Source organism: Strigops habroptila, chromosome 10, assembly GCF_004027225.2.
Source record: "Strigops habroptila isolate Jane chromosome 10, bStrHab1.2.pri, whole genome shotgun sequence".
NCBI lineage: Eukaryota > Metazoa > Chordata > Aves > Psittaciformes > Psittacidae > Strigops > Strigops habroptila.
In genome coordinates, this window is record NC_046359.1 from 41,716,241 (window position 1) to 41,743,908 (window position 27,668).

General features: G+C 43.5%; 1 protein-coding gene across 1 annotated transcript in view; it reads left to right on the top strand.

Annotated features, from left to right (window-relative positions):
• Window positions 1-27,668, top strand: part of PACC1 (proton activated chloride channel 1) — a 94,391-nt gene that overhangs the window by 22,401 nt on the left and 44,322 nt on the right. The window contains exon 3 of the mRNA XM_030499998.1: window positions 23,556-23,698. The gene's annotated coding sequence lies outside the window, so the exon portion shown is untranslated. The remainder of the gene's footprint in view (window positions 1-23,555; window positions 23,699-27,668) is intronic.

The window sequence follows — 27,668 nt, forward strand, 5'->3', positions numbered from 1 at the left end:
GTCACATTTTGTACTGCCTGTAATGAGATGAACCCGCAACTTGCGGCATGAGCTGTATCTACCTGTCCTGTATTTTCTCTAAATCTACCTGTCCTGGAAGTGTCTTTATGTGGGTCTTTTTTCATGTGGGGGAGTCAGTCAGTCTTCATTTTGATACTCTAGGTAGGCTGCCTGGCCTTTCACAGTCATATTGGTAGTGGGCGACTCTATTGGGTTTGCCATGGCTGTGGCCATGGATGATGCTTCTGTAACATCTGTGGGACTGGAAGGTGTTCACCACCTTGCCTGAGGTAACAGTGAGGTGGTTACGTTACATCCATGTGCACTGTGCGTGTCACTTTTCCCTGTCCCTCATCTGGTAATTTAGCCAGAATCGTTTTTAAGCTGCATAAGTAAGAACATTTCTGCAGTGTGCATTTTTAAGTTCTCTTCTAATGGAGAGTTGTTTTGTCCTTTGCTAGGCCTTTGTATTTTAATGGCTTGCAGAGGTTAATGAGATGTCTCGTCTTCAGATTTTAAAGCTACCATTATATGGCTGCAGAAAATAGCTTATAGCGGTACAACCTTTATACTTGTAAGCCTGAGGATCCCTGGAAGTATAGGTCAGATGCAGTATATTAAGGCTCTTCTTCACTCAGAGCCACTAAAATATTAACCTTTTTTATGTTTGCATGCAAATAACCATATATTGTGAGAGTGGCACAATTCCCAACTCCCACCACCACCTGATCCTTTTTCTGATGTGCCACTGAGCTGAAAATAAGAACCTATGTCCGTCTCTTGGGCTCTATTCCAGCAGAGATTGGGTGCTTGGGAACAGATGCTTCTTCCCCTTACTGTCTGCTCTTTACTTGCAGTTCTTACCCAGTTCCTTTAAATCACAGCACTGAGATGCCAGCAATCCAGATGTCAGAGATTCTGCTTTGTTTCTCCCATAAAGAAATCTGATTTGGCAGTTTTCTATTCTTTGACTGGAACATTTCAATACACCTCAATTTTTCTATATTTCTGTAAAATACTTCATGCTTAAAAGAAGATGTATCATCTCCGAAGCAAGAGTCACATGGTTAATTGCAAGTGACTTCAGCTTTTACTGCATTTTGGTGTAATTCTGTGATGTCCTCACCCAAGAAACAGCACATGATTATTTGTAAGCTTGCCATATCTAGGAGGAAATTTGATAAGGCTTTCCAGATCTGCATCGTAAGGCCAGTAATTGCTGTGATCCAATAAGGGAGCCCTCTGTGGTGGCATCACTCGAGAGAGTAAGCGTGGTGTGACTGCTGCTGGCTTCTCGGATCATGCTGTCTAATGAAAGATTAATGAGGAGATGAGGCTTTGTAACAAGCATCTAACACTGCCACCAGGTCACAAGTTTGATTTGAACCAATCAATATAATTCATTCTCCTAAAGGTAGCTAATGATAGCACGCTTATGAGAAATGAAATGGCCTGCAATCTAAGACAGCCTGCTTGTTCTTACTGTGTCAGCTTTAAAGAAACAGCATTCGTTTTAGAACGTAACCTAAACCTCAGGAAGAAAGAAGAGTTTAAATTCTGAGTGAAAATGTGAAGAAAATTTTATTTTAAAAATGAAAGTCAAGAAATCTGAACTAAGGAAAACCTTACATTAAAAAGACATTAGAATTAAAACTCAAGGAAACATAAGGGGGGAAAGAAGAGAGTCTTATTTTCTCAGAGTTAATACGATCCAAAAGAGAAAAGAGAGTTTGATTTGACCTTGGGATTTAAGGATCAGATGTGCATTAATCTGAGGAGGGACTCATTTGCCTATGACCCCCCATATGCAGGGAGTCAACTCCCTGCCTATGTGATGGTGACCCATCTGAGGAAAGAGGGAAAGAAACTGGACCATCATTCCTCTCCTCTTGTACTACCAGAGGGCCAGAGAAGTTTCTGATACAACCTAGATGAATTGTCTGGGGGGTTTTGTTTGGTTGTTGGTTTTAGGTTTGGGTTTGCGGTTTTTTGGGGTTTTTTTTTTTTATGTTTGTTTGTTTGTTTTTAATTATACCAGTAATTCCAGAAAGTAAGTCTAGGACACAGAGCAGGGTGTGTATCCAAGTATTTCCCTCAGAGGTAATCCTATAAGAGACTGAACAATCTGAGAATTAGAGGGCAGAAACAAAAAGGCAAGATTTTCTTCTGAAAAACTGCTTGCTAAAACCTTTGAGCTAGGTTTTGCATTCTTGCTTCTATCTCAGCACTATTGTGCTGTGAAAGTGTTGGCAGTGAGTTACTGTAGCTACACATGGGATAAGATACTGTAAGATATATGAACTTGACTTTTAACAATGTTAATTCCTAAAACCTGGAACAAATTGGAATTGTCACCAAAAATGTCAATTTCTCATCAAAACGTCAAAATAGCAAAACCAGATCTAGAAAAGCCATTAAAAGCTGGGAGAATTTTCATGGTGACATCATTTTCCAGGAGTCTGGGTGCACCAAAGCACTCCCTTGCAGTGAGTAAGCAGTTTGTTTGGTGAGTAAGCCACTTCTAAAGCACTGAGCAGCAATTCTAAGAGCAATTCCAGGCTCATATTTTACCACCTTTACGCAGTTGTAAGAAAGATGTATATTGTCATTAGATGACATTTCCTAATGTTTAGCTTCTTAGTTTTCATTGTATAACAGGGATGAGAACAAGTTGATCACCCCCAGCTGCAAGTTGGGGATCTTAGTTTCAGTCGCTGAAGCACTGTCATTTTTATTTGATTTCTTCCCCTCTGTATTGATTGCCTTTTCCTTCCAGGCTGCACTGTGATCAATTGCTATCGTGTTTCTTGGATTAACTTGGATTTCTCAGCTTTTCTATTTCTGTTTCCTCTTTTTTTCTCTTTAATTCCAGTAAGTGCTTTAAAGGTTTTAAATGTTTAAACAGAACCTGTTTCCCATAAAGCTTGGAATTTGCCAGGATCACTTCCTAGAAGAGTACTGTGGTCTAATGGTCAACATGCAGCTGGGAGACGGATGGACATTGCTGTGTTCTTATCCTAGTGGATTTATTTCTGTGGCTTTGGGCACAGGTACTGTCTACCTACCATGAGAGCCATTAGGAACAGGCAAAGTGTCATGGAATGCTTAACATTATGTCTGACTTGAAGAATACTATACAGTTACTGCCAGCCTTGCAGACAAAGTCTGTGATGTTAGTGGGGGAAATTGTCCACTTTTTCGTTGTTTGGGGATTTTTTTTCAGTGATTTTGCCTAAGGAATGGCAGTAAGATTCCCGATTCCAGCCATATGAATTCATAATTGCACGGACTTTCTTTTCATGATGAAATCAAACACTCTCATTTCTGTTTCTACTTGGTAACTGATGTTTCTGTTAGAATTTCCTGTAACTCTTACAAAATATCAGAAGTTTCTCTGTATTTGTGAGGATCCAGGTTGAAACACATTTCCAAGTTGTTGCTGTCAATAGATACCCATATCCATTATTCACACATGAAGGATATTGTAAAGGAAATATTCAAAGTAATGAATTTTGTCCGCTTGTTAATAGTTTGATCAGACTTTTCTTTCACAACAGACATTTTAGCTACATCTTTAGCATTTATCGTATTTTTATTGCTGGGTCACCTGGGAGCTTAAGTCAGGCTTTTCTGTAATTGCTCTATTTTGATTAAAGTTTTCTTGACTATGAGTGACAAGATCTTACAGATCTTAGCTCATTGTATCCTGACATTAATGCTTCTCTATCTTCTCTGACATCTTACCCAGAATATCTTAGCGTAACTCTGCCGCATCACAGTGATTGTTCATAGTCATCCTCTCATGCATCAATACACCCTCTTCTTTCTCCTCATTTGTGATTTTCAACTTGTCACAGGAAGTCTTATTCCTATGTGTATGACCATGCACTTGATTTTATCTAACATCATTCTGTGTCTGTTATTGCAGAGTTCCCCACTCTCCTTTGGTGTGGAATACAGTCTGTCTTTGTACTAACAGTTGATCACAGACCCAGTTGCTGTGCCAAGGTCACAAGGGAAAATCTTAAGTATGTTCCAAGACAGATACTTGAGGAATTACCCTAACGGTGTCTCTCCAGCCTGATACTTTCAATTGTTTTCCCTTTAGCGCTATAGAAATACAAGGACATATATTCCAAATTTCCTGTGAAGTTTATACACATATCTTGGATTGTGTAAATCATACTGAAGTGTGAAAATTTATTCCCCCAACAGGGATTAGGGAAGTCTCTAAGAGGTTCCAGACATTCTCCTCGTATTTGCAAAGCAGCTCCACTCAGACCATTGTGCCAGCACTAAAATTTCCAAGCTGACCATCACATTTAATAAGGCACCCCTGTGATTGTTACTTGCTCTGACTTTGGCCCCCCATGCAATCAGGGCTGTGCTTTGGAGCTGCCAGTGGTGGCATGTGTTTTTGAGCACCTTTCCGTAGCAAAACAAGCCAGTGTTTGTCAGTAACTGGAGTTCAAGTTGTGGCATCCATGCTCAGAGCATATGCTCAGAGCTTTATTCAGTCAGGTCTTCAATCCTGCCAAGGACGACCTCTTTGGACAACCTGCTCCAAGGCTTGGCTGGTGAAAAAGTTTATCTTTATGTCAAGTTGGAGCCTTTCTTGTTTCTTGTCCTTTTATGCCTCATCCTTCTGCCATGCAGTGCTGAGAAGAGTACGGCTCCATCTTCTTGGTAACCTCACAGGTATTGAAAAGCTGCCATTAGGTCCTCCCAAACCCACCTCTTCTCCAGGCTGAACAAGCCCACTTCCCTTGGCACCTCCTCACTCAACCTCTGCTCTAGCCCCCTGACCATCTTGGTCGCCCTTCAGAGAACTCACTCTGGTTTATCAACATCTTTCTCTTAGTGGGAGGCCCAAAACTTGTTGCAGTATTCCTGATGCAGTGTTCTCAATTCAGTCAAAAGTGTGCTGAGTGAAGGGGGGTAATCACTTCTCATGTTCCGCTGGCTGAGTGCCTGGTGGTACAGCCCAGGATGCTGTTGCCCTTCTTCGCTGCCAGTGCACGATGCTGGCTCACGTTTTGCCAGTGTCCCTAGCTGTCCAGCCAGTTAGTCTCCAGTCTGTACTGCTGCATGGGGTTTTTCTTTCCCAAGTGACTTGCATGTGTCCATGTTGAATTTCATGATTTCAGATCAGCCCAACCCTAGCCTGCCTAGGTCTCTTTGACTGGTGGCCCTTCTCTTGAGCATATTGGACTGGTCTGCCCAGTTTGGTGTCATCTGGAAGCTGGGTGAGAACATACTTCATTGCCTCCTCCAGGTCACTGATATAAAACAGAACAGGTCCCAGTACAGAGCTGTGCAGTACTCCACTTGTTACAAGCCTCCAGGCTGAGGACAACCCATTAGCCACTACCTCGTGAAACCAAGGAGCAAACCAGGTTTTTCTACCCATTACATCAATTCATCAATGTCACTTTTATTTTTTTAGTAATTCAGTTATTACATTAAGTAGCATTTTATCATAGAAATGCACTTAAGCCATCACAGCAAGAGACCAGGACAGTCTGGAGAAAAGAAAGCTGCAGATAATACCACCGCTTTTAAAACGAACCTTTTAAACACAACAACCCCACACAATGCTCCAGGCTTGGGGAACAGTAGCTGGAAAGTTGCTCAGTGGAAAAGGACCTGGGGGTGCTGATTGATGGAGCTGAACATGAGCAGCTTGTGCCCAGGCAGCCAAGAAGCCACCAGCATCCTGGCCTGGATCAGCAACAGCATAGCCAGCAGGGCTACGCTGGTTATGAGCACTGGTGAGGCTGCACCTCGAATCCTGTGTCAGTTCTGGGCCCCTCACTGCAAGAGAGACATTGAGGTGCTGGAGCGGGGCCAGAGAAGGGCACCGGAGCTGGTGCAGGGCCTGGAGCACAAGTGTGATGAGGAACGGCTGAGGGACCTGGGGGGGTTTAGTCTGGAGAAGAGAAGGCTCAGGGGGACCTGATCGCTCTCTGCAACTGCCTGACAGGAGGATGGAGCCAGGAGGGGGCTGGTCTCTGCTCCCAAGGAACAACGGATGGGACAAGAGGAAACGGCCTCAAGCTGCACCAGGGCAGGTTTAGATGGAGATGAGGAACAATTCCTTCCCCAGAGGGTGCTCAGGCATTGGAACAGGCTGCCCAGGGCAGGGCTGGAGTCACCGTCCCTGCGAGTGTTCACACCCCGTGTAGCCGAGGCCTCAGTGCCATGGGTTAGTGGTGGCCTTGGCAGTGCTGGCATCACATTTGGACTTGATGATCGTAAAGGCCTTTTCCAACCTGGTTGATTCTATGAAATCTAAATCGAGTTCATTTATTATTAGCTGATCCTGAAACAAGAATTCTTTGAAACTGGCTGCTCAGTGGAATGCAGTGCGGAGGCACCCAGGCTGGTGCATTGTAAGAATCTGTAATGATATTTCAAATCTAGTGAGGTCCATGAACTCAGATGAAGAGCTCTGCGAACCATGTTATTTCTGAACCCAAGCCTGCCTGAGAATCACTGTAGTCATATTTGTGTGCTGTTGCTTAGGCATGGCGCACTTACCCTACTATGCTCTATTACATTTTAATGCACATTACTATTTACTGTCCTGATTTAAATGCAAAGTAGGTAGCTCACCCAGGAATTTGACTGACTTATTGACTCTGGTCTGACAATGGGGTCTCTTAGTCACTAGTTGAGTGTGAGCATATGTCTCTAGTTCATATTTTCCAAGGCAACCTCCTGCTTGTATCTTGCACATGATTTGGCAAGTAGAAATTGAGTCATTTGGTAAGCGTGTTATCTGATGTCATTCACAAATGAAGCTCATGTTTAAATTATCCTTTTTACCTTTCTAGTTATTTGCAATTGTAAGAATAAATGATGAAGCAAGAACCCCTTCCAAACTAGGCCTTGAACATTTTGGACTTGAGTTTCAGCTGAAGTTGAAACTTTTGGAAAACTTGCCATTAATGTTAATGGGAGCGAGGTGGGGTGTATTTATAGAATAAAGACGTGATGTCGGCTGGTAGTGGTGCAACGTGTGTGAATAAAAATAGTTTATCTCACTAAATGTGAAGAGCTTTGCCTGAAACCACTTGCAATATCCTTTCTTGTTCTCTATACAGTAAAGGATGTAATTAGGGACCATGTTATCCAGCAAACTCAGTTTGAAAAATTGATTTTTTAGAGCATAAAAGAGGCAGTGACTAAAGTCCTGCCAGGCTGTATCGAATACTCACATGTATTATATTGTAAACATAATATGATTATACTGTATGTTGTCATAATCATTGGCAATGGTATTGGAGTCAGTCAGTGAGTGCTTTGTTCATGTGGTAATAGATGACAAGGGCTACGACGTTTGTTGGCAGCAAACTTGTTTTCCTTTCTGGTTTTCTTAGTAAATTGGTTTTAAAATAGTTTTGTGGCTTGTTTTTTTTTAAACCAACTGTCGTAGGACCCAGATGGCTTTATCTCTTTTAATGAGATTTGGGACATTGTCCTTAAAAGTGGTGTTCACTCAGTGCTGCCACAAAGGCCACGTTCTTCACTTTTCTTGACGCATGGCACCGTGACAACAGAGATAGGGAAGACATAGCGGTGATCAACAGTGCAGAGGGGTGGATTAAGTGAGATTCATTAGGATCCAGGGCTGAAAGGTAGCATGAGTCAGGAGAGAACATCAAAACTGAGTCTGGAGGCCAGCGAATCATTTTAGATTACAGGATAGGAACAGCTTATCCATTAGTCTCTGTGGGCTGGATTCCTGACTCACCCAAGCCGTGTCACTGGGTTCCAGTGGGCTGCATGTGATGGGAGCTGGTCCTCATGAATAAGCGTGGTAAAACTGCTTCTATTTACTTGCAAAAGTCACGAAGGAGCATTTGTCCTGCTGAAACTTCAAGACCTTTGTTCCTGAGTTAGTTGCTGGAGATTTGCTGGACAAGGCCCTCTTAAAATTACTTTTTTTTAAGATCCAGGCCATATGGGTGGCAGGGCTCTACAGGATTTGAAATATCATTACAGGATCCTGACGGATAGTATGTGGTGGCTTGAGGCATGCATAGCAGGTAGGATGGAGTGTGAATTTCACCTAATACAAGTTTTAACAGCTGAAAAAGGTTTCCTGTACCAGCTTTTCATCTTCCATCAAATTCAGACTATGAGCCTTGACTACTTAGCTTCAGATTCCTGTGAAATCAGCACCAACACACACCCTGTGCATCACCATTCTTTTACCTTTACGTGTATCCTTCACTTTTTGCCAGTTTGAGTCAGCTCTCACTGACTTCAGTCGCACATGATATATCCATATGCTTCCACCCTTTCCAGGCTTCTATGCCTTTTCTGTAGGGTTTGTGTGCCTATCCTGCCTGTCCCTGTGTCAGTCGTCTTCCATCTTATTTCATGTTGTGTACCCCTCTCTGTCTCAAAGTCCATTTGTGGTCCGTCTTCGTTCTCAGTGTTATTCTTTAGTGCCTGATTGTTTTTCAGTAGCCTCCGTTGGATTACTCGCATGTGTCTCTAGACACAAGACTTGCAATATAATCAGTTCTACAAGAATGCATGCATCAAAAGGAGTGTGAGGAGCGGGTCGAGGGAGGTGATTTCCCCCCCCTCTACTCTGCCCTTCTAAGACCCCCCCTGAAGTCCTGTGTGCAGCTCTGGGGGCAACAACACAAGAGGGACGTGGAGCTGTTGGAGCGAGGCCAGAGGAGGCCCCGGAGCTGCTGCGAGGGCTGGAGCAGCTCTGCTCTGGAGCCAGGCTGAGAGAGCTGGGCTGGGGCAGCCTGGAGAAGAGAAGGCTCCTGAAGGGGAGACCTTAGAGCAGCTCCAGTGCCTAAAGGGGCTCCAGGAAACCTGGAGAGGGGCTTTGGACAAGGGCCTGTAGGGACAGGACAAGGGGAATGGCTTTAACCTGCCAGAGGGGAGATTGAGATGAGCTCTTAGGCAGAAGCTCTTCCCTGTGAGGGTGCTGAGGCGCTGGCACAGGGTGCCCAGAGAAGCTGTGGCTGCCCCATCCCTGGCAGTGTTCAAGGCCAGGTTGGACACAGGGGCTTGGAGCAACCTGCTCTAGTGTGAGGTGTCCCTGCCCGTCCAGGGGCTTGGAACTGGATGAGCTTTAAGGTCCCTTCCAACCCAAACCAGGCTGGGATTCTATGAATGTCTGTTCCTATAAAGCAGGCATAACTTTATTCCATGTTGCACTGATACATACACTTTGGCTTTCTTTGTTGACCACACAGGTATTCTGATTCTGCCCAGGCAGCTATAGAGAAGGGATTTTTTACTCTACCAGTAATCAGCATTTAGAAGCACTGTATCTGTGAGTGAAGAACAGCTCCTTCAGTTGAATCTTCAGAGGGAAATGGAGATTGGTAGAATACTTGGCCAAAGTGATATTTAGTATGTCCTCTATGACTCTTTTTCCTCTTGAAAATGCTAGCGGATGTGTGACCTCCTATGGGATGTGCTGCTTCTCAAACAATATGGGGGAATTTAGCCCAGTACTGAGCCATAGGGGAAAGGGGCATCTCTAGTAACATCTCTAGTTCTTTAGGGGTCTCCTATCCAGGGGATGTCCTTCTATAGCTGTATTTACTTTGTGAACATCTTTTAAAAATCACCACTCAAGATGGTTTAGTAATGTAAGACTATGTTGAAAAACAAAGAGTTGTAAATACATTATCTCAACAATTTCCACTTAGAAAGCACAAAGATTAACATAGTCATGTTTTTTCAATGTCGTAAGGTTTTATTTACCTGCAGGGGTATCATCTGGTGTCTGATGAAATGGCTGCAGTGTTTCCTCACTAAGATGTAGCGAGATGTGTGTGTGTATCTCCTAATGCACAATGGATTTTCAACTCAAATCTGATCATTGCAAACTGCAGCTGTTCCAAGGGCTTTTCTCCTCAATATTCCGATTTTTAATTATGTGGCTAATCAGTGTTTTAAAACACAATTTACACATAATGAGTCTCTTCATCCAATGGGGACATGCTAACAGCTTGTCTCCCTACACAAATGCTCTGTACAGTAAGACAGGCATTAGCTGCCTGGGATCAAAACAGAATCAGAAGAGGAGAGCTTTTGTAGCATACAAGGTAGCTGAAAATTGTATTTCAAGACCTCTATGAATTTTTCTTGGTGTACTTTGCACCCTGGGAGGGGAAAGCTATTCATGCAACACTGCCCAATACTGGAATTGGGGCTGATTTAGCTTGTATTTCAACTATGTTAAAAAATCCTGGTATCTATCTCCAGTCTTTTGTGACTTTTGTCCACTCTGCTGCTTTAGTAGCCAAGCTTATTAGACCATGGAAAAGCGTGAAGGCTCAGCTGCACTTAGCCACGTATCTTTCTCTGTAGGGAATGGCAGAATCTGATAGAAAAGTTTTCCATACTAAATCCAGTAACCAGAAGTTGGGCCTGTTTATATCCTCTATGCTGGAAAATTCAGAAAAGGGTAGCTTTGACATTCCTGAGATCCTAAGAGAATATGCTTGAAGGCGCACAACAACCTAGCCTTAGGAAAATACCCTCTCCAAGTGTTTACAGCTTTTTTGCACCGTGTACCAAAGCAGGAAAGGAGAGCACAGGCACAGCTTTTCCTTGGTGAGTCACCTAACTCCTTACAATTCTCCCTTTGATAAAATTATTTGCAAAGCAGCCTAAAGCTGTTTGCTTCAAAGTGACAGGCACCATTTATTAGAAACCCAAAAGATCAGGAGTTTGCTTCTGCTTCTTGCACATTGATATATTTGCACCTATCTTGCTTTGGAGGCAACTTAAAGGGCAGATGCAGTTTGTAAGCATGAGTGCTGCACCGCTTTGGGGTCGTGCTAAACTCTTGGTAGTACCTTACCCTTTCCACAAGCACTGTGGAAAACGTTGGCTGTCATCCTTTAAACAGGGCAGCGTTTGCATTTCTCTTGATCATCTGGCCCAAAGCAAAGGTCAGTGGGTTGAAGAAGTATTGTTGAAGTGCAGTTGGTCTAAAAATATATCAAGAGGAAAACTGCTGTATGTGAACAAATTCTAGAGAGGCTTTATATAGGCTTGTTGATGTCTAAATACATCAAACAAGGAAGCAGCAGCTTAGGACATGGTTATGTCTGGAAAAGCGGAAGCTCTGACTGTCACTGTTACACCAGGCATAGAGCCAAGCAGTTGCTCCTGAAGAAATTGTGAGTGTAATTAAGAACCTCCCAATTAGAACATTAGAACTATTTCCATAGTTTTATGATCTTTGCTCCAGATCTTGCCTCTGCAAATCAATGACAAATCGCATTTGTAATCCCATAGCAGTGTCAATGGGATCAGGCTTAGGATTTTCACTGCTCTTTCCCCCCTACTTTTTCTTTAAACAAAACACTTTTACTTTCCAGGGAATTCCCGTTCTGACACTAAGCTTGAGGATCTGACAGTCTTTCATGATTTCTGGCAGATCTCAACACAGAGTATTCTGAAATTAGTGATGTGGTGTCAGCTCACTTCTTCAGAAGAGGGAGTAAAACACATTTATGGTATCCACAGGGGGGAACAAGCAAGACAGAACTATTAAGTCAATTAATTTGCTCTCTATATCATAGGTCATTATTATTATTACTACCCAGTTACCTCTGCATAGGGTGTTTTATGTTCAGCTGAAGTAGTAAGCATGCAGTTTGTTCAATGTGCTGTGTTTCCTACCTGAACTTAGAGTTTATGCTAAAGAACTCTGTAGGAGCCAGTATTTTCTGAGATAGATTACGTCAAGCTAGTGAATAATGTTAAAAAGTGTCCTTTGGGTCTTTCCTTCAAACATGTCACTGGAAGACATTTTTCTCTTCAGCTGATTTTGTTGCTTTTTTTGGTATCCTGTTTTGAAAACCTTCTTTCTAAAACGTGAAACTCGCTGGGGTATTTCACTGCATTTTCACCAGTGCTGCAGGTAGCTGTATAAAGCCGCTTTGCTTTTGTATCTCTCCATGCAGGGATGACATCAGGTTGGTTTTGGGTTTGGTTTCTGTTGTTTGGGGTTTTTTTTCGCTACAAGTGTCAGCTGTTTGTCACCTGTACTCTTGGTACCTTTCAGACCATGTGTTTTCCGGGGATGAGACTTGGCTGCTGGTGGAGCTTTTAGTTCAAATCCCTTTGCATTTGGCTGTATTAAGACATGTTTAATTACAACTGGCTTAGTTTCTTGAGTGATTCAAATTGATCTACACAAGTGTCTTCAGGTTTCGTCCTCATCATTTTATTAATCTCACAAATCTTATAGATATTGTCTTGTGCTAATTTTCATAATGAGAATGTCATACACTATGAAGTCAACTGCTCTCCACGATGTATTGCAGATACCCAAGACTTTCATCAGCCTAATGTCTGTCTCATCCAACAATGCAATGACTTTCTCTTACAAGATCTATTTGACACAAAACTGGGTTGACTGATATTATATTCCTTTGCCTTAAATATTTATTAATTTTTATAACAGCTTTATTACCTGGAAGTAACATCAGACTATCCGTTAGCTCCCTGAGTCATCCTGCTGGCCTTTGTTATTATTGGCACAACATTAGCGTTTTTCCAGTCATCTGGAATTTCCCTGGAATGCCTTAATTTATTAAAATAAACATGATCAGTTCTCAGGTCTGCTCAGTCGTACTTCTTAGGTGTGAGGGAGATGGATTGGCTGGTTTTAAAATGTTTATTTCTAGTACCTGTTGGATAACATCCTGCTGGTTCCTAAGGGACTGGAAAAGAGTTTGACATAAGTGACTTAAGAACATCTGTCCAAATATGGAGCAGAAATATTTCTAAAAATTTCCTGTCTCTCTTGCATCACTGTTAAAAGTTTTACCATACGAAGACAGGCTGAGAACATTGGGGCTGTTCAGCCTGGAGAAGAGAAGCTGCGTGGAGACCTCAGAGCAGCTTCCAGTGTCTGAAGGGGGCTACAAGGATGCTGGAGGGGGACTCTTCATCAGGGACTAGAGCGACAGGACGAGGGGTGATGGGTTCAAACTGAAACAGGGGAAGTTCAGGTTAGATCTAAGGCAGAAGCTCTTCCCTGTGAGGGTGCTGAGGCGCTGGCACAGGGTGCCCAGAGAAGCTGTGGCTGCTCCATCCCTGGCAGTGTTCAAGGCCAGGTTGGACACAGGGGCTTGGAGCAATCTGCTCTAGTGTGAGGTGTCCCTGCCCGTGGCAGGGGGTTGGAACTGGCTGATCTTAAGGTTCTTTCCAACCCAAACCATTCTATGATTCTATGATTTCATCTGGCAAAAGATGAAACTGCTAGGACTGTTGTAGTCTTACTACTTTTTAGTTTTCAATTCTTCATGTTACATTGGTCCTGTCAACTGAGGTCTTCCTGCTGATGTTTCTAGCTTGCCTGATTGATATTTTTTCCCCTTTGTAACTCCTAATTCATACAGGTCATTATTGTTTATCTTCATTTATTATATAGTACTTTTTATTATGAACTACTGCTTATACTTGAGTAAAGAAGATGCCTTTTTTAGCCAAAATTATCTTCTCCTTGACTGTACAATAACAAATTCTCAACCATCCTAAGATGGTTTCTTAGAGAAACTTCTCCCTTTTGACTTTCCTACATCAATTTCAATCATCATTTGAATTGCTCTGTTAGGATACTGAAGTTGTGGATTACTGACAACTGTAATGCAGGTACCATGCTCGTGGCTTTATGCAGCAGCGTCCCCCTCATCTCTCCTATCCATTCTGCCCTTCTAGCATGGTTTTAGGGTGGTTTTTTTAGCATTTGAATCAGGTGAATCATTACATCGTGTTCACTAATTATAATGGCATCATTCTTGTGCATTGGTGATAATTTCATGTTCCCTGGCTTACAACCTCTTCCAATCTCAATTCATATAGGCCTGAAAAACGTCATCTTTTGATGCTCTTTGCCATGCTAAGTCAGTTTCTTCAGGTACTGTTTGAGCATGTGCTGTATTTGCCTTCTTACCAACTTCATTAGGTGCTGCGACTTGAACATCCTCCTGCCTGCTCCAGCCTAGCTCCAGATCACAAAGAGGTAACGCTTGCACCATCCTCCTTTTGAGTTTTGCTAAGAGGGGAGTGATTTCCATAAAAGCCCTTCATGAAGTCTTCCCAAGTCATGCACTAGTTTGTTACCTATCTGACCATGCTTACTCTGAGGATAATGTCATCTGTTCCAGAAGCGGTGCTGCAAAAAGGAAATTCCAGGTATATTTCATCACAACATTATGTTCTCTATGTACAGTTCTCAGCAGCATGCCCTCCGCAGTGGAATACCAGCAGAAACCAAAAGAAGCTTTGTTTTTTGCAGGCCCTCCTTTTAATTTTGTGCATTTTGCCTTGTGACTCAGACTCCTGCATATCTGGAGCATGTGTCAGCTTCTCATTCCAAACTAGTGTGTGTTTTTCTTTCTTGCTTTAGAATAGCATGTAGTAAACTCAATGGGATGGTGTAAAGGGCGTTGAGGGAACTGCAGCATCCAGCTGATGTGTTAGTGGTATTAAAGGCTGCTCTCAAGGAGTAGAGCACACTGCATATTTTGCAGTGAGTGTTCAGATTTGGTCAGCATTCAGACGCAACAGCCATTCAGAGGTGATAAACCAAAAACATGGCTTGGCCATACCTCCTTGCTCTACTATTTGAAATCAAATGCCTTCCAAGGGCAGGGCCCTTAGCCCTATTCTCCCCTCTGACTTCCTTTTTCCTTCTTGAAATATAATGATTGCCACTGTAGGGTCTCCTATCTGCAGCAGGTACTCCCAGCAAAAACTGTTTCCTTAATACATGTATGTGCAATTGAAGTAATATTCCTGCTTAACTACACAATCCTGTGCCCATTAGCACAGACTTTACAGGAAGTAAAGATTTCTTTCAGTACGTTTTCCTGCCTGAGAACAGATACTGATACATGGTGAGCAGAGAGGAAAAGAGAGCTCACAAAATTCAGCTGCGCCTCTTCTTTCATGGGCTTGCAGTCTGCTTCATAACCGAGGAAGGAGAGGAACAATAAACAAGTGGAATTAGAATGTACAAAGAAGTTTAAATGCAGGCTTTTCTTCTCCTATTTCCTGGGAATTTTCTGCTCTGTAAAATGGTCATCATCTTACACAGATTTCATCGGCTATTTTCCAGTGGTAGAGACTCACAAGCTAATGCTGCCTGGTTAAATGCCACACATTTAACCTGCGGCCTTGATATGATTTGTCCAGATCATGTTGCTAAAGAAATCTTTAGATCTCATGAGTACACAAGAAGACACATTTCCTTCCTGAATGAAGATCATGGACGTACTTTCTGTAAAAGCCAATACCATCCTACTCTTGTAGCAGTGTTATATTTGACATGATACATACAGAAAAAGCACTAAGAAAAAGCCACAGTGGCTGAGCCATACAGTCCTTCTGAATCCAGACTTGTGTGGATGTTCTGAAAGAGAAAATGAAATTGTCACATGGCTGCTGATTACATAGTGACTGGATTGTTTCGAGGGATGTGTGCTTTGGGAGATAGTCTGCAGCTGGGAAATACCCAGCATGTGACTGGTACAGCTCTGTTTGCTAATGTGATTAAGCTTTACTGCAAACCTGAGTGTTTCACCTCATTGCATCTATACCTGTAGGGTGTCTGCCTGTTGCAGCATCCAGGTAACTGCCAAACATTCCCAGTCTTTCAGAATTTGCATCAGCATTTGAACATCTGAACTGCTTGAGCTGTGCTAACCTTTTGCTGTCAAAGCAATGGGGAAAGAGAGTCCCAAGTGCAGCAAAGAAGAAAATTTCTCTTTAAGGGTGAATACAGTAGCCTTAAGTCATCTGCATTTGTGCCACAATGCCAAAGGACATAAATAAATGCTTAGGAAAAGGAGAAATTTGGACTTCTGCTTTTCACCAAGCTATTTTTATGCTTATCCATCCCCATCTTGTTCCTGTGTTTCCTCCTCCTGTGGCATCTTGTCGCAATCGCGATGGTGTGTTGGTTGGGATGGGAGCTGCTTGTTACTTACTGGTACAGTGCCAGGCATTGGACCAGGCTGCCCAGGGCAGGGCTGGAGTCACCGTCCCTGCAAGTGTTCACACACCGTGTAGCCGAGGCCTCAGTGCCATGGGTCAGTGGTGGCCTTGGCAGCGCTGGGGAACGGTTGGACTGGATGAGCTTAAAGGTCTCTTCCAGCCTGGTTGATCCTATGGTTCTAAAGAACAACCTATGCCTTGGTTGATCTGGTTAATTGTTCAAAGGATAGCAAGAGATGACACGGAGTTGTGGTAAAGCATATAGTAAGGATTAGCACAACAGCAAGAAGTCATGAGATGAGCTATTATTATCCCCCCAGTTTGTTGGTTCCTGATTTTCATATGTTATATATATTTCTCTGCATTGTGTTTGAGGAAGTAGTCAGATGAAAGGTCACAACTGTTTTATGAAAGTGGGTGAATCATATGCTGATTCACTATGTGCAGGCAGCGTATGCTCAGTGTATTTGGACTACCCATACCTCTTTTGCCATCCATTCTACTCTGGGAACCTAATTTACAGGACATGAATTGGGCTGCCATTTAGTTAAATAGAAACGGTGTTGCAATGAGGATTTAGGGAATCCTTGAATGGGAAGTTACACAGTTCATTTAAATCACACACTCAATACGAATTTAGGCCGCATCCCCCAAATCTTAGAGATGTAACTTAGATGAGATGGTCCTGTCCCTCCACTCTAGAGACCCCACTTGCAGCACTGTGTGCAGTGCTGGTGTCCTCAGCATAAGAAGGACATGGGGCTGTTGGAACAAGTCCAGAGGAGGCCACGAGGATGCTCAGGGGCTGGAGCACCTCCCGTATGGAGACAGGCTGAGAACATTGGGGCTGTTCAGCCTGGAGAAGAGAAGCTGCGTGGAGACCTCAGAGCAGCTTCCAGTGTCTGAAGGGGGCTACAAGGATGCTGGAGAGGGACTCTTCATCAGGGACTGGAGCGACAGGACAAGGGGTGATGGGTTCAGACTGAAACAGGGGAAGTTCAGGTTAGATCTAAGGCAGAAGCTCTTCCCTGTGAGGGTGCTGAGGCGCTGGCACAGGGTGCCCAGAGAAGCTGTGGCTGCCCCATCCCTGGCAGTGTTCAAGGCCAGGTTGGACACAGGGGCTTGGAGCAACCTGCTCTAGTGGAAGGTGTCCCTGCCCGTGGCAGGGGGTTGGAACTGGATGAGCTTAAGGTTCTTTCCAACCTAAACCAGTCTGGGATTCTATAACTCTATGAGCAGGTGTTTGCTTTATAAAAGTAGAATGTGGGGAGCATGCTCATTGCTTCGGTCATGAGATGGAGAACGTGCCTCCTTCACAGACTTTTGTGTTTGAAAGTGTTGTAGCTTAAGGACATGTTGCCTTCCCAGATTCATGTTTAGATACATACAGCGAAGCTGGGGCTTGGTGAAGCAGTGAAGCAGAATGCCTGTGACAGCTGATGTGACCCAGAGCAGCAGTTTCCTGTCATTGGCACTGGAGGTGGGAAATCTCCTACAGCTGGGGCTTGAGGAGAATAGAGAGGGAAAATCACGTGTCACAGACAAAAATTTGGAGTAAAATAATCACCAAAGGTTGGAACCAGGATGATGGAAGAGTCTGATTAGTTTTGTTTGGTTTTTCTTTAAGATTGTCCAGGGCAAAGCTGACACATTTTAAAATGCCACATCGGCTTAGTCACTTGGCTAAGGTGCCTAATGCTCTGTTACCTCCAAATCATGTAACGTGGCAGGGTTTAGGCAGCCTCACATGCTTCACCACAGCGTGGTGGGTCACTTGACAGCGTGAGGAACATTATATCGTAATTAGGGAATCTTGTCTTCCTCCTTTTTTTCTCCCCTCCAAAGTAGACAATTTCATGCTTGTGGGAAGGAATCGTGCTCACCATTCTGGGAAGCAACACTTCATACCCCTGATACCATATGTAAGGTTACACTGCAGGTTTTCCTCATGCTGGCATGACAGCATCTCTGTTCTCATGTGGAAATACAACCTTTAGGGCTGAAAAGGCAGCTCAGGCCAGCTGAGGAGCGTAGCCTGTTGTTACTACACCTTCTTGCTAACACTAGCAAAACTTTAAAATGAGAGAATTCCCTATAACTTCAACCAACAAGAGTCCGGGTTATCAATACTGATGCAAACATGAAGCTCCATCTGCTAGAGGTGTTATCTTTTGCTTGAGACAAGGAATGTGAGGCGCTGGCACAGGGTGCCCAGAGAAGCTGTGGCTGCCCCATCCCTGGCAGTGTTCAAGGCCAGGTCGGACACAGGGGCTTGGAGCAACCTGCTCTAGTGGAAGGTGTCCCTGCCCTTGGCAGGGGTTGGAACTGGATGATCTTAAGGTCCCTTCCAACCCAAACCAGTCTGGGATTCTATGATTCTTATAAATCATATAGTACAAAACTAAAACTGGTTAATACAGCCACAGGCAGAGCTGTGGTCCAGGAAGGGGACTGCACGTGCCTTAAGCAATTGCATGCCTGCTGTGTGGAGTGAAGTAGAAGGAAACAGTCCCTATTAGCAAAACTGGTAAATCTACTGTAAACTACTTGGAAGCCCAATGCATGCTTAGGATCCTGTCTAGGGAAGCACCGCTGAGCTGCTGTATAGTACTCAGCAACTGAAAGCTAAGCAGTTTCATTGATGCATTTCTGGACTGAGGCCTCGGGTTGCTTGTAATGACAAATATAATTGCAGCTCCTCTGCTCTGACCTTTAGTTGGCTTAATGAAGGCATCCAAGCTTGAACGTTGTACATTGTACAAAGGGAGTTTGAGTTTTATTTTCTCTTACTACACCTACAAGTGGAATGCCAGTCTGATGTGCTCAGAAATGAAAATAAACACTGAGCAGAACAAGTACAAGCACTGTTGGACACAAGCGTTCAGTATAACTTGGGCACCATAACTTCGTTCTTATAATGCCAGCTTGAAGAGGTTGGGGGCTTTTTTAAGCAGAAATTTAACTAAATCTATTTTTCAGCCTTTCCTCTTCCAGTGGTGTAGGATTAATGTATATGGGATTGAACAAATTCTGTACATTTTACAGTACACATCTTTGGGATTACTCTACAACTTCCTTATTTCCTTGCTTCATTCTAGCAACCACTGTGTTTTCTACAGCTAAAAAAGGTTTTAAAACCTGATTTGGAATATGAACTGACAAAACTGGGAAGAGAGAAAATGTCTCTGTAAAATGTCTGTAATGACTTACCTTCAAATATGCAGGCTTTATGCAATATAGGATGGTGAAAGTGGTTTTATCCCCTCTTGATAGATATGGAACTTCTCTCTGATACAATATTCAAGGGGAAACATCAGGACTACTGTTTCCCCTTAGAGGTTTTTTACAATTATTTGTATAAATCCTCCTCTATGACCAATTGAAGCTGTTTGTTTCATATGTAGTTATATTTAAGGGGAAGATGCAGCTGGGTTAAAGATATGCATTTGTGTGTGTGTATGAATATCCATTGTTAATAGTGAGGTGATTTCTGAAATCAGTCTTGGGTGACATGGTCTAGTGTGAGGTGTCCCTGCCCATGGCAGGGAGTTGGAACTGAATGAGCTTTAAGGTCCTTTCCAGCCCAAATCATTCCATGATTCTATGTAATTTTATTTACTGAGCATGTCCACAATTTGGGGGCAGGGGGGAGTGCAGGATTCTTGGATATTTGAACAATTTGGATTAATGGGCAATGTTGGTACTAACAGTAGCCTTGAGAGGGGGGAAGCACGTATGCAGAAGAGAAAGAGCTGAGTTTGGGAACTAAACCAGAAAAACCACAGAGTGAGTGGGAAGCATATCATGGGCAAGGGTAAAGAAAAGCTGAGCGAGAGCTCCTGGGCCAGCCTCCTGCTTTACCTGCTGAGGGCACATTTAGCTGCCTCGTTTGATTCCTGTACAGCTGGAAAAGATCTGATGGGGTGGCAAGTCCAGTGAGCAAGGTGGAAGTGGTAACAGGCATGAGAGGATGGGGAATGCCTTGGAATGGTAAATGAATGCTGGTTATTAAAACCAAGAGTTTAATTCTTATTTGTGAACTTGGTAATAATGAAACCAGTTACTATTTTAGAGTTAAATTCTCTACCAGCATCTTCTAACTGGAAAGACCACCTGAGTCTTGTCTAGGTGCTCAGGGTAAAATGTCAAGAGCTGAATAGTTCAGCTGGTGCCAAAGTTAAATGGGCTTTAGCAGCCATTAATAATCAGGCTCCTCCGAGGCTGTGGTTTCACAAACACTTCTTTCTCACAGTAGTGCCATCCACTCGCTGTTCATTCTTGCTTGCTGCCTGCCCCTACCTGCATAGTCACTTACACCAGTGTAACAGTTTGTGTGACCAGCTTGCACAGTGAATTAGATTGGGAAACTAATTCAGTTTTAAAAGATTCTTTTTTGGGGGCGAGGAGAGGCTTATTTTCCTCAATGCAGTTCAACCTGTTCCTGTACCAGCAGTTGTTCTGGCATAAATAAGGTTGTGGTGTAAGGTGGGAATAAGCTGGAAGGAACAAGGTGTTAAAGCCAGCACTGTTGCTGAAAGAGATGTTTGTGAAAATACCCCTTGTTTTGCTGCAGAGCAGCAGGAAGGAGGGTGTAACTAACTCTTCTGGCAACTGCTGGGTTCTATGTGGTCGTTTTGCTCTGAACAGAGACCTAGCTCTGAGTGCCTGCAGACCCTCATTCAGATCCCTCTTTACGCTGAAGAGAAATCTCATTGCTTCTAAACCCCGGAGGAGCAGGCTGTGTTAGACTGGAATGGATGTAAATTTGTTCACTGGTAAAAAAACCCCAACCAACCTGAACTTTTCTGTATGATACCGTTGGTCTTTGGTGCAGTCATCTCATTGTCCTTTTCTTCACCTTGCCCTCGGCACTGCTGCCACAGGAGATGCCGCAAACGGCCCATCTTGCTGCACAGATGTATGTCCCTTCCAGGTATTCACCTCAAATCTGCCATTCCTTGTGCTGTAAATCAGCCCTTCCGGACTGCAGTGGCTGCACAGAGCCTGTTCACTCCTGTCCTGTGTATCCCACAACTTTCCCATAACTGTAGGTTCTGGTACAGAAGTGTCTTGCCTTTCTTTTTCCAGGTGTAACACAGTAAGATTTTCCTCTTTTTCAAGTGCTTTCTACTTACATCAGGGACTGTAGCAATAGAACAAGGGGTGATGGATTCAAACTGAAACAGGGGAAGTGCAGGTTAGATCTAAGGCAGAAGCTCTTCCCTGTGAGGGTGCCGAGGCGCTGGCACAGGGTGCCCAGAGAAGCTGTGGCTGCCCCATCCCTGGCAGTGTTCAAGGCCAGGTTGGACACAGGGGCTTGGAGCAACCTGCTCTAGTGTGAGGTGTCCCTGCCCGTGGCAGGGGGTTGGAACTGGATGATCTTAAGGTCCTTTCCAACCAAACCCATTGTATGATTCTATGATTCTTCCTGTGCTGTGATTGCCAAAGTACACAGTGCTGTCTTTGTGCAGTGTAGATACAGATACCTGCTAAACTCCTTTGATACTGCCAGGCTCACTTCATCTGGGCCCTAAGGAAAGAGGCTCATCTCAGAGCTGGAAATCCAGAGGAGCCTGCGCGTTGAAATCAGTGATTCAGAAACCTAAATGGGATCGGAGTTGTGTCATATGGCACAATGAGAAGATTATGGTATTAAACAATAAAGAACAATAAATGCCCCATCCCTGGCAGTGTTCAAGGCCAGGTTGGGCAGAGCCTTGGATGACATGGTCTAGTGTGAGGTGTCCTTGCCCATGGCAGAGGGTTGGAACTGGATAATCTTAAGGCCCTTTCCAACCCTAACTATTCTATGATTCTCTATCATATTCCCTCATGATTTATTAATTTCATTATAAAACCTCATTGATCTCTTCAGCTCTGTGCAGTCTGTTAACAGGTCAACTGCTTGAAGCCTTTCTCCAGTTTTTCCTCAGTTCTCAGCTGGGCAACTTTCCCATCAAGGTTGATGCCATTTTGCCTGAGTAAGAGGACCAGTGAAAAGGAGAAAGCATTTTAAGGTCTGTGTGACACAACAGTGTGAAGAGTCTCTGCGACTTCTCCCTACTCCCCAGCCCAGAGAAGCAAAGACACCCCCTCAGCTCTGCCTGGCACTTGCAAGCATGCTCACTCCCAAGATTGTCGTTATTGTGGCTCTGTGTTGATGCTCCTATTGATGTCCCAGTACATCAGCCATGTGCTGGCGTTTGTCTCCTCCTCGCTTTACTGCACAAAGTCCTCTATGTTCTATGTTCTAAAGTAGGTTGAAGCCAGGAGTCTCCCCTGCCAAACGCAGTATTCCAGGAGGTTACATTACACTGTCCTCTAGTGGTAAAGTATTCCAGTTGCAGTCTTACCTCAAACGCCTGGGCTTTCAGGCTCTTCCTTCTCTCTGTTAGTATAGTATTTTTATAACACTGTTCTTGAAGAACCATCTCGCTTTGGAAAGGTTTGGCTGACTGCCTCACACGATCCTCACTGTTGTTCCTTGATCTCGAGTGGAAGAATATTTGTTGGAAAAGTACAAAACATCAAGGGTTTGAGTTATCACTCCGTTTCGACTGTGAAGGCTTGGTGAAACTTTAGATGTGATTTTTCCCTACCATTTTCTGTATGGAGAGTAGGGTGACAATAATAGATACTTCATCATGGTGTTTGAGGGCTGTTGATGGAAACAAGGTCCTTGGTACAAAGAATATATGGTGTAAAAAAAACAGTAATACATTGCCTGTTACAGTAGGACACAAGCTCTTTGGGAGAATCCAGTCTCAGAAGTGGTGTTTTTTATATGCTTGCATAAAATCAGGGTGAACTCGTGCTCATCATTTTTAAGTTCTATGTTTTTCAGTGAATTCTTACCTAGTGTGACAGACTGCAGAGCAGATGGAGGCCAAGGAAGGAAAACAACAACCCAAATCAAAAAGCCACGCAGATTTTAAATGTTTACTTTACTTTTCATATGGGTATATTAGAATATGTTTTGTTAACATGTTCACACCTAAATGATTAAATCATTTCTTAGTGTTACTCAGGTGTTGATTTAACCTTTAAATTAGAAAAAAAATAAAAATCTTTTGAGATAAATAGAAAGTAATAAATAATTTCCAGTTACTGTCTGGTATCATAGAACCACAGAGTGGTTTGGGTTGGAGAGGACCTTAAAGCTCATCCAGTTCCAACCCCCTGCCACGGGCAGGGACACCTCACACTAGAGCAGGTTGCTCCAAGCCCCTGTGTCCAACCTGGCCTTGAACACTGCCAGGGATGGGGCAGCCACAGCTTCTCTGGGCACCCTGTGCCAGCGCCTCAGCACCCTCACAGGGAAGAGCTTCTGCCTTAGATCTAACCTGAACTTCCCCTGTTTCAGTTTGAACCCATCACCCCTTGTCCTGTCCCTACAGGCCCTTGTCCAAAGCCCCTCTCCAGGTTTCTTGTAGGCCCTCTTTATGTATTGCAAGGGTGCTGTAAGAACCCCCTGAGCCTTCTCTCCCTCTTGATAATTAATAACTCTTATAACAGCATAAAACTCACATGCATTTTTCTGCACTCTTCCAAAGGAATAAATGAAGAAAGAAGGAAGAAAGGAAAGAAAGAAGGAAGTTCATAAGAAACTGAGTATCACCTCCAGGCAGTGCCACCTTTTTCCCCCCAGTGGAGCTGTAATCTGACTTTCTTTAGATCTCCAGGGTACAGCAATTAGGTAAGACTTAATGATTTTCACGAGTTCTGGTGAAAAGGTTTTCTCTGTTTTTGTGTCTGGTTTTGGAGGCCACTGTTCAGGACTCAGCAGATGGACAAATCCTCATCTTAGGTCATTTGACTGAGGCAACTGGACAGTTAATTTAACACTGCTCAAAGGTAATTTGAAGGGTGGCAGCTCTAGGCTAGCCGGGCTGTAGCTCAGTGTGCTACAAAGTATTGCTCTAAAGGCATCAGTGAAGGATTTGCTGTGGAGGAAATAGCAGTAATGGAAGTTCTGTGGTTTGTCAGATAAACCGTGTTCTTCTATGCCCTGTACTAAATCGCTGTTTGCTCGGGTGGCTTGCTTTGTATGTAATAGGTTTTTGACATACAGGTTTTTAAGACACTGAAGTGTTGTTTAGACTTTAATACATGTTTGGTTCACCACCTGTATGCTCCACCACCACACGAGGCCCTGGAGCTCACTAACAACATTGGTTCAACTCGCCATCCCTCCCCAGACTGCTCAAGGAGTGAGGCTTGCTGCCAGCTGACAATGGAGCTTGAGATGGAGCTGCACATCACAGGTCAGTGCTGAGGACCTCCACCTGCATAAATGGATCATGGATCATGTTTGATCACTTACAAACACAGGACACAATATAGAAACCGAATAGCCCTGACGTACAGCAGGGAGAATATAAGCTCCTTAATCAGGTATTCTCATTGCCTTGGGGAGGAGGGTGCTGCTGATTGGGGGTGTGCCACATGGGTACCCAGATAGATCACATGAAAACTGCCTTACAGCAAGGCCAAGAGACATCCTCTTTTAGAAACGATTTCAAAATGAAAACTAGCTCTACCACATTCTTTACTTTCTCTTCTTTTGGGGGGAAGAAGGGTGAGGTTTTTGTAGCAGCACAGTTAAAAAAACCTTGCAAGAAAGTGCACAGTAAAGTGAAATATTTTAGCAGAGGGCACAGGACAAGATTTGAGCCACCTTCTTTTGGGGTTATTTTTGTCTGTCTGCGGGGTTTTGTTTGGTTTGTTGTTTGGGGTTTTTTTTTCAGGGAGGGGTTTGTGTGATGGGTTTTTCCATACATGTATGCAGGAAGAAAGGAACCAAGTTTCTTCTTATCCCAGGTATGTCAGTTTGTTAAGTAGCATATCCTGCTAATCTTGGGACTTCACGTCATATTATCTGGTTTTACCCTGTTGGCTGCATACAGTTTTCTCTTTAGAAGCTGGGAAATTTGCTCATAGCCCTTAACCAGCACCTCATCCTACACTGTGGTAAGTGAAGTCAGCAATTGCCTGCCTTCAATTCTTCACTAAATATGGAAGAATTAACCCATTCCTTACTATCTTACCAGAACTCTTCCTATCGATCAGGGTCAATCCCTTTAACAAAATGAATTATTTAACATGTAGCATTGACAAAGTTGATTTTTGCGAATAAATTACTTCTGGATTCATATTGCTAATACTTTGTCCAAAAGTTTATCCCTATGTTTCCCTTCTATTTATTCATCCTGTCTTCAGATTTTGGAGTTTATAAGCCCTTTTGTGCTGATTTATGCTTCCAAATAAGGTGTCTTTTTAAATACAAGAAGTAGTTTAGATGTGACAGTAAAGATATGGAGGGGTTTTCTTAATAACAAGTCCTGCAGATACTACTGATTTATATTAGTAAATTTATGGCGTGGTTTGAGCCCAGCCGGTAACTCGGAACCACGCAGCCGCTCACTCCCGGAGGGATGGGGAGGAGAATCAAAAGAATATAACTCCCACGGGTTGAGATAAGAGCAGCCCAGTAACTAAGGTATAATACAAACCCACTACTACCACTAATAATAATAATGCTAAGGGGAATAACAAGGGGAGAGGATACAATTGCTCACCACCCGCCGACCGATACCCAGCCCGACCCGAGCAGTGATCTGGGCCTTCCGGGTAACTCCCCCCGGTTTATATACTGGGCATGATGCCTGTGGTATGGAATACCCCTTTGGCTAGTTTGGGTCAGGTGTCCTGTCTCTGCTTCCTCCCGGCTTCCCCTGCTCCCTGGCAGAGCATGAGACTGAGAAAGTCCTTGATCTGAGTAAGCATTGCTGAGCAACAACTAAAACCATCAGTGTTATCAGCGTTGTTCCCAGGCTAAAGTCAAAAACACAGCACTGCACCAGCTACTAAGAAGGAGAAAAATCACTGCTATTGCTGAACCCAGGACAACTTAATAATCTATTTCTCCCTCCTCTTAGACGAAGATCAAATCATGTAATACCAGGATTTACCACTGATTCCCTGGAATTTTTTATCAGTAATGACTGGGAAGTCTGTTTACTATGCAGATAAAAATAAGTAGTACAAATAGAGTAGAGGTTAGAGAAAATATTTGAATAGAAGATAGTAGATGTGAAAAGTACATGTGCGAATGGCAAACAATTGGAATGAGATTCTGGGTTGACACAAACCATTATAGCTCCATGGAATTTAATAGACCTATACAAATTCACATGAGTTGAGAATCAAAATAATGAAGCTTAAACTGAAACAGGGGAAGTTCAGGTTAGATCTAAGGCAGAAGCTCTTCCCTGTGAGGGTGCTGAGGCGCTGGCACAGGGTGCCCAGAGAAGCTGTGGCTGCCCCATCCCTGGCAGTGTTCAAGGCCAGGTTGGACACAGGGGCTTGGAGCAACCTGCTCTAGTGGAAGGTGTCCCTGCCCGTGGCAGGGGGTTGGAACTGGATGAGCTTAAGGTCCTTTCCAGCCTAAACCATTCTGTGACTCTTATGATTCTAAGAGAAAAAGGGAGAACTGTGGATGGGACTCGGAGTACGCAGAGAGGAAGTCTGTAGGTTGCAGGGGAAATAACACAGCAGAGATGACGATGGTGCTTCAGCCACTGGAATAATTTTATCTCTGGTTCTGTATGTGTGGTAGTTGGCTCATAAATGGTTTCTTAGGCACGCAAGAACAGGAAGTAGGTAAGAATATAGTTGAGTTTGTCTTGGTAGGTCAAACAGTGCACTTAAATGGTCCGGCCGCTGGATGTCTCTCTTGTGCTTGGATGAATGGGGACTGGCCTTCCAGAGTGAAAAACCTGCGTCTCAGGAAGATAAATGGGTCAGTATGGAAAGCCAGCTGTCCAGATGACTGAACTGATGTGGCACCAGGCCAGCTCTCAACATGATAGACTGTAAGTACGAGACATGAGCAAGATTAACAGTTGGGAAATGCGTTTTTCCTCCATTGCAAGAGCACTTCTTCCCAGCCCCATTCTTCTCAGTTGTGCTCTGCACAACTGTATGAACCTGCTGCCAGTAACTGAATGTTACTTGAGAAAATAAGTTAAAATCAGTAGTGCCTTTCTCAATAGATACAATATGTAAGTAAAAGCTATGTCAATGGAAATGCACCAGGATTTCTGGCTCAGGTTAGTTGAAGTTGGTAGTAACTTCAGTTAGCCAAGGATTTCCCTTTTCTGGAAGAGTCTGTTATTCCGAAACAGAATTGAGAGAGAGACACATTCAGAACTTCCCATGAAATCCTCTTCTGGAAAAGTAAACATTAGGAGAGACTTTTGGCTATTTGTGTGAGGCGGGGGGACAGGACGAGGTCTTTGTTTTGCTCAGCTGCATTGCTTAAGCAATGGAAATCTTCCTGCATGCACATTATCAACTCTTGTTTGGTTGAGGTGTCAAAAAGTAAATGAATGGAGGAAAATGCTCAAAAAATCCTTTTGAGGTTAAGACTTCAACATCTCTGACTTGTGTAGAATCAAAGAGTTTCGTGCTGCTTTGTAGCACATAGCTTTCAGTGATGTGAAGTTTAGGGAAGAACAGAGTGAAGCCTCAGGCTGTGATTTCAGAAGGACCTGTGAAGGTGAGTGCTGAGAATTTAGGGCTTCAGTGATTTAACTAGGATAATACAGGAATTTGGGGCTAGGGAAGGATGTAATAGAGATCTTTAAGTTTCAGGGTAGTGTGGT